Genomic DNA, 11728 nt, shown 5'->3' on the forward strand with positions numbered 1-11728 from the left:
TGGCAGGTTAAGTGTCCATTCTATTCAAATATCTATAAACTATGGTCGATTTAAGGTTTCATCTTATACAATTATCCAAAAAGTTGTTATATCTGAACAATGTAAAATTTTCAACAAGGATGTGGTGGGTTCATGTTTACATCTGATACAACAGTCAGTACATCTAAGAAAATGATCTGGAACAAATGACCGATTTAAGGTAAAATCAAATACAATTATCAAAAAGTGTTCTATTTAACAGTAAAATGTAGAATAATTATCAAGAAACCTATTTGAGGTTTGGTGTTACATTCTATACAAATATTTATAAAATATGGTCGATTTCAGGTTTCATCTAATTCAACTATCCAAAAAGGGGTTAAATTACCTGAAAAATGTAAAATGTAAAATTTTCAACAATGCTATGGAAGGTTCATGTTTACATCTGAAACACCAATCAGTACATCTAAGAAAATGATCTGGAACAAATGACCGAATTAAGGTCATATCAAATACAATTATCAAAAAAGTGGTTGAATTAACTGAAAAATGTAAAATTTCAAAAAGTTGTGGTTGGTTCATGTTTACATCTGATACAACATTCAATACATCTAAGAAAATGATCTGGAACAAATGACCGATTTAAGGCAATATCAAATACAATTATCAGAAACGTTGGAGGTTGGATGCTACATTTTATACGAATATCTAAAAAAAATGGTCGATTTAAGGTTTCATCTAATACGATTATCCAAAAGTGGTTGAATTAACACAAAATGTAAAATTATCAACAATGCTGTGATTGGTTCATGTTCATAGCTGATACAATTGTCAGTACATCTCAGAAAATCATCTGGAACAAATGACCGATTTAAAGTCATATCAAATACAAATATCAAAAAAGTGGTCAATTTTACAGTGAAATGTAGAAAAAATATCAATACTCCGATGGCAGGTTAGGTGTACATTCTACAAATATCTATAAAATTTGGTCGATTTAAGGTTTCATCTAATACAATTATCCAAAAAGTGGTTAAATTAACTGAAAAATGTAAAATTTTCAACAATTCTGTGGTTGGTTCATGTTTACATCTGATACAATTGTCAGTACATTTAAAAATATGATCTGAAACAAATGACCGATTTAAGGTAATATCAAATACAACTATAAAAAAGTGGTCAAATTTTCAGTGAAATGTAGAAAAAATATCAATAAACCGATGATAGGTTTGGTGTTACATTCTATACAATTATCTTTAGAATATGGTCGATTTAAGGTAACATCTGAATGAATTATCCAAAAAGTGGTAACATTAGCTAAAAAATGTAATTTTTTTTAATAAAGCTGTGGTTGGTTCAAGTTTACTTCTTATACAATTGTCAATACATAGAAGAAGATTGTCTTGATCAAATGACCGATTTAAAGTCATACGCAGCGATGTTAAGGCAATTTCGATAAGATTTTGTCAGGGGCAGATAACCCCGTAAGGACCTCATTATGTATTCATATATTCATTAATGGCGAAGATTCCGTAAGCTGCGTCTGTCGATGAAACTGTTATGAAATCAAATTACATACATGCCTGTTAACTAAAAACGGGTAGCCATATGATGTAATTTGTTTATCGAAACACGAATATTTTATGTTTGTGCTTTAATTATTATGGTTAACAGTTGCAATAGCTGTTTTTGTTGACGAGATTGTCGGCTTGTGGACCCCGCCTCCTTTTGCAGATTAACCAATCAGTAGACGATCGCCGTCAAGTAGATGTTTGTAGTTTGCAGAATGGAAAGAACCTTGCAGCGAAAATTATTTTCACTTCTATGTGAAAATCTAACCAGAAAAGTAAGTGTGAGCCTCCAAATATGTATCATTTATGAAACATACGTTGCTTGTTTTGTTAATCATTCGCTTCAGAAATAAAAAAAACTGTATACTTATAGATAAAAACGAGTTCAGTGTTGGCAAGCATGATATACACGTGGTCATGGTGGTCAAAACGAAACTAGACTGCAACAAATATCTGAAATTTGAAAATTATAGAATCCCGTCAATAAATGAACAGAATATCGAATGAAACAAGATCCCTCCATTATACCGAGAGCCCATTCTCAACATTTACCCTGAAATTCGTTTCTAAATTTCGTTTAGCAGGTACCTGCCAAAAAGGGGGGGATTCCACCGTTCACTTCTCTCCGGCACCCGCATTGCTGGAGCAATGACCCCTACTTTCATAGCATGGAGCTCTTAATTTGTAACACAGGGTACACAAACTTGCTCAAAAGGAAGCCTTGCAAGACATAATTATTTGGACTACCCCCCCCCCCCCCCCCCTCCCCCCCCCCCCCCCCACTCTCTTTCCAACTTCTTCTCCCACCATTTAATCAGTGTGAAGTCCATACTATATTATTTTCTGCTTAGTGCTGTATTAATCAACTTTGAATTTAAAAGGGCGGTAAAGGGTTAATTTTATGCAATGACCCAATGTTTTCTATTTACCCAGTGTATATATTTTATTTCACTTATTTTCCTGCTTGAAGTTTGACCTCTCAATACATGTATCTCGTGTTTGGTTCGATGTGCATGCTACATGTTCCCCCTTATTTATTTCCATGTTTCCTGTCGTACAATTTATTTCTCATGCTTGTCAAAAAAGATTTGCAATTCTATTGAATATTTATGGTTCATGTATGTGATAAAGAACTTCAAATTTAAATGTACTATAAATAATAATTTTTTGAAATCGGATGCAACTTAAGCTGTTAAGGAAGTTAAAAGGTGACAGCAATATGATTACAACATCTTTATGTCCATTAAAAATGACTGCAGAAGGCTGAGTATCTGGGTAATTATTTGAAAATATCCTGGACAGTGCGTCTTTCTCTGGAAAAAGCCTGTGCACCTTGAATAAATTATCTTATTATCTGTGAACCAGTATTTTTTAAATCGTTACCAATTCAGAAATATATATATAACCAATTGCAAGTTTATGTACTTAAATTGATGGCTAAATTAAACAATTTTTTATACATAGTCAAAATATTATTATAATTTCTTGAAAGGCTTTGTTAATGATTAACTGGGACGCCTTCCTAATGTTCCTATGACCGTCATTATTAGGAAGGAACCGCAGCAAAAAATTGAAGAAGCTTTTCATGACACAATAATAATTATACTAATTAATATGTAGTTTGCTCATCAAGACTGCCCACTTTGACATATTCTTTTTATATATATGTAGGACTCTAAAGTGCGATGGTCACGCTAAAGTGCGATGGTATCAGACGCTAAAGTGCGATCAGATGACACGCTGAAGTCAATGGTGTAACGGGAATAGGATTCAGGCGATTGTTTTTGTTTTTTGTTGTGTTCATATTAGTTTTTCGTTTATTGTATTGTTTCTAAATCATGTCGTTGTTATTCTCTTTTGAATTGTTTTACACAAGTCCTTTCGTGATCCTGTATAGCTTTCTATGCGACGTAAAACAAGGCTCCACATTGAAGGTCATAACTTTATTAGGTGCATACATCAACCATATTTGGTCTTTGGTGGATATTTGTTCGTTGACAATTACACCACATCTTCTTATCTGTTTTTTTGTTTATTGTTTATTTTGTATATTAATCAGTCCGTTATCTTTCTCGTTTGAATTGTTATACACTGGTCGTTTTGATACTCTTTGGTCGTTATAGAATACTATCTGCAGGGTTAGCCATACGGTAACCTATAGTTAATTACATTAATGGCATTTAGCATTGGATAGCGACTGGTCGCTTTGGCAATCATATTATGATACTACACCTCTGGTCGTTATGTTACTGTCTTGTCGACGAGTATCCATCTCTTTTACGGACATGACGAACCATATTTTAAAAAATTGTTTTTACAAAATTATTCAATTAGAAAGTTTAAAAGTGGCTTTTATTTCACGCAAGTAAAAATTTGAAAACAAAACGTTTAATAATTTCATGTGTCCGAAGCGCATTTCTGGATTTACCTTCATCAGGAACACTCAAAGCCAAACATTTGAAATCCGAGGATGTATAAGCATGATAAGTACCGAAACAGTTGAAGAGCTATATGCTTTTCCAGTAAATGACATGGGACGAATTAAATACTTTGACACTTGGTGTATTTTGCCATTTTCGCTCTCTTTTATGGTATACACCTTCCCCTTACTAACGTCAGTTTCAGTCTATGTTTATGAAAAGTATTTTTTTCCAGTATACTGACAGAATCATGTTTGTCCCCGCCAACACAGCGGGATCAAAGGTTTGCATTCTGTTACTGTGGATGATTTTTTGGGAAGTAACTCCTCCACATACACACTCTTCTAGCACCGACCAAAAATGTTCGGGATTGGGATCATTTGTTTCTTGTCTATTAAAAAATCTTTATCTGCACTAACATTCTCGTTTACGGGCATGTCCATTTTTGTTTGTACAAAAGGCTTGTGGCGTCATAATGCGATTTAAGTAAAGTTGCAAACGTCAATACTTTCGCGAACATACGCACTTTAGCATATCGCGGCATCAGACTTTAGCGTGTTCAATAAATAGCACAGACTATCGCACTTTAGCGTATCAAACCATCTCACTTTAGAGTCCTACATATATATATAAGTAAAATAGTATTTAAATTGAATAAACACTGCATGCATCATCGTTCTAAAAATAGAGTATTACATAAAATATCTGAACTGTATCCCTGTTGGCAGGAATTAAAACCATTACTCGAAGATATATCCCCGGTAAACAGAAGGGTCAGTCCGCCCGTCCCATGAATATTTTTCTTTGCATCTTTCTCAGGAACATTACAAGGATTTCTGAAATTTGGTTTCAGGGTTTATATGTGTCAGCTATACCGTGTGATGCTTTTGTAGATTCATCACTCAACAACCTTTGTTTACCTTTTACTTTAAGGGCATGGGGGTATATTAGTAGCTCACAGATTCACTTGTTTGTTTTAAATTTTTTTTTTTTTGGGGGGGGGGTGGCTTTTTTTTTAGCACAGCTCTTTATTTAGCATAGGATGCAGCAATTCTAGAAATCCAAGAAAAAATAGGCATTTATATATCTACGGAGGAAATCCTGATATCAAATTAGGGTTGTGTGGCAGACGTTATTTCTTTATTTTAAAAATTATATGAATCTGACATTATACATATGTGTATGCTCCTTATTTTAAAAAAAGTACCTATATGTAATTAAATAATTACTTTCTCTTATTATTTTTAGCTCCCCTGTCAATTACAAGATACAGTATGCCATTCCAGCTTTGATGAAATAAAGTAATGGTTTGATTTGGAGAGCTTTATTATTATCATGATTATAGACAGGTAAATTGTTTTATCCTGACTAACTATTGTACAATGAGACAACTCTCCCCAAGAGTCCAAATGACACAGACATTACCAACTATGGGTCTTTGAATGGCCTTCTTCAATGAGTAAAGCCCATTCTGCATATTTGGCTATAAAAGGCCCCAAAATCACAAATGTAAAACATTTCAAAGGAGAAAATTAATGGTCTAATTTATGTAAACAAAAATGAATGAAAAAGAAATATGTAACACAGCAACAAACAACAACCACTGAATTACAGGAACATACATTGTACATACAGAATGTGGATGGGTTAAACATGTTAGCGATCCTGGCTTTTCTTCCTGTTTTATAATTTGTCCAAATAAATTTCTGTTCTTACATCATGTACAATGTAAGAATATTGTATGATGTAAACTCAGAAATTATTGCAATGTTTTTATGAGGCAACCTTGAATATCGCAATAAAAGGAACTCACATTCTGAAATCTATACATATAACTGTACAAGTATGCAGATTTTTCTGAAATCGCAATTATAAATCTCACATTTTTGTCCATTCTTCAAAAATTGCAAAAATAAATGTACCCAATAATCATGATAATTTCTTAATTTAATCAATGTTAATGAAGTATCTGTACCAGCAATAAAATTTATTTACACAGACATGACAGATATTAATACAATAATATACTGAACTTGCTAGCAAATTTTTTTTAGCTGTGGATTACTGATATTGATATTGAAGTATTCCTGTCGGAAAAAGAGATACAAAACAAAGTAAATTAACATAAATAAATATTTATTACATAATACATCTTATAGGCACATCTGGGTTTTTGTCTCGCCTTGACGGAGTCAAAAAGCGAGACGTAGGTATGCTGTTTCTGGCGGCGGCGGCAACAATGTATTAGTTTGTGATTAGGTCTAGTTCATGGTGAACCACAAGTGGTAGGTCAATGATATTTGGTATGCAGTTGTATTAGCATTGGCACATCTCATTTCCATGGAGATTATTTGGCCCTGCCCCCTCAGTTAAGGTCTATTGACTTTGAAACTTTTCATAGTTTACATGTATTAGTTTGTGATTAGGTCAATTTATGGGGAACCACTAGTGGTAGGTCAATGATATTTGGTATGCAGTTGTATAAACATTGGCATATCTCATTTCCATGGAGATTATTTGGCTCCGCCCCCTCAGTCATGGTCTATTTACTTTGAAACTTTTGCTTAGTTTACATGTATTAGTTTGTGATTAGATCAGTTTAAGATGAACTGCTAATGTTAAGTCAATGATATTTGGTATGCAAATGTATTGGCATTTGCAAGTATTGTTTCCATGGAGATCATATAGCCCCACCCCTGATCATGGTTCATTGACTTTGAAACTTTTACATAGTTTACAAGTTAATGTTTGTGTTGAGGTTTGTTTAAAGGGAACGACTTATAATAAGTCAATGGTATTTGGTATGTAGTTGTATTAGCATTGACACATCTCATTCCATGGAGATTGTTTAGCCATGTACCTTCAGTCATGGTTCATCGACTTTGAATATTTGCATAACTTACATGTTAAAGTATTGCTATTTTAATTTCAACATTTGCATTATCAAAATTACAAAAAGGCGAGACATATCTCTGTGATAACAGTTATTCTCATTTAACTTTAAAGTTTTATAAGAGTACATGTAGTGCACCTTATTAAAATGTGTGTGGAAAATTAAATCCTTGTTCAAATGATGAATGAAGACATTATTAAATAAGGACAGGGAAATTATTTTGTTAGCATTTTAACAGTAACTTCTTGAAGAAATATGTTTGCACTAACTTTTGATTACTTTTCACATGTTAAATATTTCATTTAATATATATAATATTTGCATTTTCATATTTCAGGGATGATGACCTGCAGTAGAAAGTTCCTTATAACTCATCATTGCCATTACGGAAGATCTGATTGTAATTTGTTTAGAAAGCCACCAAATATGTCCATGAAAAGTAGAAAAAAGACAGCAATTCTATATAATGTACTTATAAGTACTAAGCAGAAGCATTGACTGTTTCAAGACCAAATGAATTGGAATTTAGTGTTTTGATGCTGAGAGACAGAGGAAAATTAACTACACAATTTAGCTTCTTTTTCATCATCATGTATCACTGAAGTTGATGTTTACCATCTTAAAGAGCTTTTACCTCAGTTAAAATGAATTCTAAATACGGACATTTTGGAGATTTGTGAATTTTCTTACAATTGGAGTTTCAAAAAAGGATTTCATTTAACAAAATTATATTTCATGGATGTAATTTGTCGTTTCTTTCATGAAATATTTGAAAAATCTGCAATACGTTTGTATCTGACCAAGTGAGAGATCTACAAATAGACATATGATATTCAGTTGAACTGTAAACATGGTAAAGAAGGAGATATTCATTTATAAGACTTATATGAGTGTTTTGTTATTTTTATGGCAATTACGGGGAAAAAATAGTAATTGATTTAAACATTAATCCTATCTAGATATACATGAGATATACTATCATATACATGTAGGCATACAATTCACTTATGCACCACTAAGGCCAAGTAAATTTAATTAGTAGATTTTCATCCAAATTTTTGAAAAAAATGGGGTGGGTGGGAGGATTTTATTTTTTATTTTTTATTAGATATGAAACGCTCTTGTGACGTGTTCTTCATATATGCAAGTGTAATAATAAGGTTCTATCATGTATATACATGTATAACGAATCAAACATACAAAGAAATGCAAAAACCAAAATTTGAAACAGGATGTTATTAATGAAACGAAATTATCGACAGTTACCGGTAACGAAAATGAACAAAAATCTGGAAATCGTAAATTTTTCAAAATAAAAAAAAATTGGGGCGGAACGATTTCAGAGGGGCGGGCGGGGATGAAAATCTATCAATTAATTTTAATTGGCCTAATGGAGTTACATGTAATTATAAAACTAAGAATATGACATATGATTGCCAATAAATTAACAACTCTTCATCAGAGAACAAATAGTCATATTATATATTGTCCACCAGCATGACCAGAGAACAAGAAGATCATATTATATCATGATTTATATTTCAATTTCATTTCATTTCATAACAGTTAACATGGTTAACACAGAATAAAGGTATACAAAAAGTTCAGAAGCATAAAAAAGTGTTTTAATTGCAGTTGTTGTTCATCGTTAAGTGACTTAGTCATATTGATGTTGGCCTTCAATACTGAGCAAGACCTCTGTAACAGCCACAGAATGTTTGAACAAAAAAATTATCTATACTTATATATTTGTCTATACTTAGAAATCAGATTTTTTTTTCATTTTTTGTCTAAATTAAAATTGGTTATACAATTGTATACGTTTGGCAAAAAAAAATATAAATTTATTTAAATGATGGTATTATTTGTATCCAGGATTTTCTGAAACTGCAATAATTAATCTCGCATCTTTAATTGTCCTTACATTGTTCAATAATTAAAATTATCTTGGGAATAAATTTACTCAAAAAATTCTGAGTCTTTTTGAAGGATATATAAACTTGGCATTTTTGCGCCTGTCCCAAGTCAGGAGCCTCTAGCCTTTGTTAGTCTTGTATTATTTTTAATTTTAGTTTCTTGTGTACAATTTGGAGTTTAGTATGGCGTTCATTATCACCATGATCACTGAACTAGTATATATATTTGTTTAGGGGCCAGCTGAAGGACGCCTCCGGGTGCGGGAATTTCTCGCTGCATTGAAGACCTGTTGGTGACCTTCTGCTGTTGTCTGTTCTATGGTCGGGTTGTTGTCTCTTTGACACATTCCCCATTTCCATTCTCAATTTTATTGGAAACTTGCGATGGAATATTTTCACAGTTACTGTTTTAGAGATTCTTATATCTAGCATGTTTAGCAAAAGATGTTGGGTATACATGTATGGCAATGAGACAGCATCCCCAAAACAGACAGAAATTGTTTTGTTCTCAGTTTGAAATTGCACACATATTTTTGTATTACAGCTAGAATTTGATATAAAAAAAGATGATGTGGTATAATTGCCAATGAAGTTTTGATTTACAATTAAGTCATTTTTTTACTCTTGTGATTGGTTCAGGTAAAGATTAACCACTGATTGTACCCTTGTCAATGATATTTGTAGGAAGTAGTTTTATAAGCATTTACACATCATTTTGATTTCCATGCTGACTAGTTTGTCCTGTCCGCTATGTCATGATTCATTCACCTGACACTGCCTGAAACTTTTGGATTGTGTATATATGTATTAATTGTGATTGAGTTAGTCATTTCTGTGTATTTATATTATATATGGTACATAGAATTTCTTTTATTCTGACAGAAAAGAAATACCATTCAGTTGCCTCCAATCTCAGCAGGTGATGGGAAATAAGTTTTCTGATTTTGACATGTTTGAGATGAACCTTAAAATATTATGGCACTTGATAATGAAAAAACAATTGATTGATTGTGCTGAATGTCATGTAAGCACTTTTGGCTATTTCTTGGCTGTCCATTTGTATTGGTGAACACTGGTAGACAGGGATTTAATATGAAATGAGCAGCAGAAAAAAAATAGGTCACTATTTCCAACTTCATGGTATAAACATGATTAATGTAAATTATAAGGTTGAGAAATTGAGATGATATATATGACAAGGTTGTTGATTGAATCATAGGTACATGTACATGTATCTGAAACTAATTGGATGTGGGTTTTTTTCACAGATGCGATTAAAATTAGTCGTGTATATATATGCATCCGATATTTGTCAAACTGGTTATCGCTTTATGATATAGTGTAAGCATAAATAATGAGAGCTCAAGGTACATTTTTTTGAAGTATGGGGTACTCAATGCTGTAGCAAGCCATACAAAATACTGGCCTGGTAACTGGTGAAAATTCATATTCATTCATAGGCAAAAAAATTCAAAAAGACCTCCCAATCATGATTTACAAATTGATACCAGTCACACTTGAGATACAGGAGATATTCAACTAGTAAAATGTGAATATTTATATGCAGGTAGGAGTTAATATTCATGATTTAAACATTCATTGTCAATGACAAAGAGCAAACAAAAAAATCATGAATTTTGGTATAAAGTTCTGTATGAAAATGCAACTTTTTTCATTAAAATTTTAATGGTTCCCAATATACAAGCACTAGAAGAGAGTATTCTATTAATTATATAATGAACTTGCATTTGCAAAAATGAGAACTGCACTATGAGTGACCCCAGATTCCGGATTTTGACAAAAAAGGGGGGGGGCGTGTCCATGCACTAATCGAAGTTATGGACATATAAGAAGTGTATACATTAACCATACATTGGTTGATACACAAGGGATCAGAGCCCACATGAATCCGCCTCTGCCATTTCAGCCATTTGCGGTGATATACACAAGAGGCGGAATGCAAGAAGATGTAAATATTCTATTTTATGAAAGTCCAGCCTGTCACAATAAAAATAACCTGAAAAAAAAACCAATACTGAATAGGAAGCTTCAATAAATTAAGCAAGCAATAAGAGAATATTTGTTTATTCGCTCCAACATGACGTTATTATATATGAAACGCTACACGGTGAGTACAAAAAATACACTGAGTTTTTCCGTCAGCCGATCCGACTACTGCAGGGTCATTCAAACGTTTTTCTCTCACATTTCAAGGCGATAATACTACATCATGCTAAATTAATTGAAAAGGGCAGGTGCAAGAGCTATACCAACCCACTTGATTCTGGTATTGGTAGAAAGGCCACATTTCAAATTTTTCAAAAAGTGCTGTGCCTAGTTACATAGCGTTCGTGTAAAAGAAATTTCACAACCCGAAGTGCCAAAAAGTCAATAAATCGAAAAAATTCTCCACGTTTTATTGTTTTTTATTTACAACACCTCTATTAAAAACTAGGCACAGCACTTTTCCAACAAAATAAGTTATCCTGATTACAGTGAGCCAAAAACCAGGGCGATCGGATTTCATCTTGCACCTGCCCTTTTGACTTTTTTAGGAAATGTCCTTACTTTCAGTTTGAAGTCACGTGACACTAGTGTATTTATATTTTTCTATAAATAAAAGTTTGGAATGTGATTCAGAAAAGACCGTTTTCCCTCTGTTTACGCTTTTGACGTGCATTTTAACCGTTAAGCAAAGAAAATTAACTTTGAGTTCAATATGATTTTTCCTGTGTATAAAAATGGGATATTTCTTGAAACGCCCTTAACGTCGCTGCGTATCAAATACAATTATCAAAAAAAGTTGTCAATTTTACAGTGAAATGTAGAAAAAATATCAATACTCTGATGGCAGGTTTGATGTACATTCTATTCAAATATCTTTAAAATTTGGTCGATTTAAGGTTTCATCCAATACAATTATCCAAATAGTGGTTTAATTAACTGAAA

At 32.6% G+C, this 11728-nt stretch overlaps 1 long non-coding RNA gene across 1 annotated transcript; it reads left to right on the plus strand.

The window, feature by feature from the left end:
- The first annotated feature begins 1416 nt into the window (after positions 1–1416).
- LOC127713921 (uncharacterized) lies at positions 1417–8429 on the plus strand. The gene is made up of 3 exons (XR_007987539.1): positions 1417–1825; positions 5219–5319; positions 7201–8429. It is a non-coding gene; the product is annotated as an uncharacterized LOC127713921 (long non-coding RNA).
- Positions 8430–11728: the final 3299 nt, after the last annotated feature.

Source organism: Mytilus californianus, unplaced genomic scaffold (genome assembly GCF_021869535.1).
Source record: "Mytilus californianus isolate M0D057914Y unplaced genomic scaffold, xbMytCali1.0.p SCAF_89, whole genome shotgun sequence".
Lineage (NCBI taxonomy): Eukaryota > Metazoa > Mollusca > Bivalvia > Mytilida > Mytilidae > Mytilus > Mytilus californianus.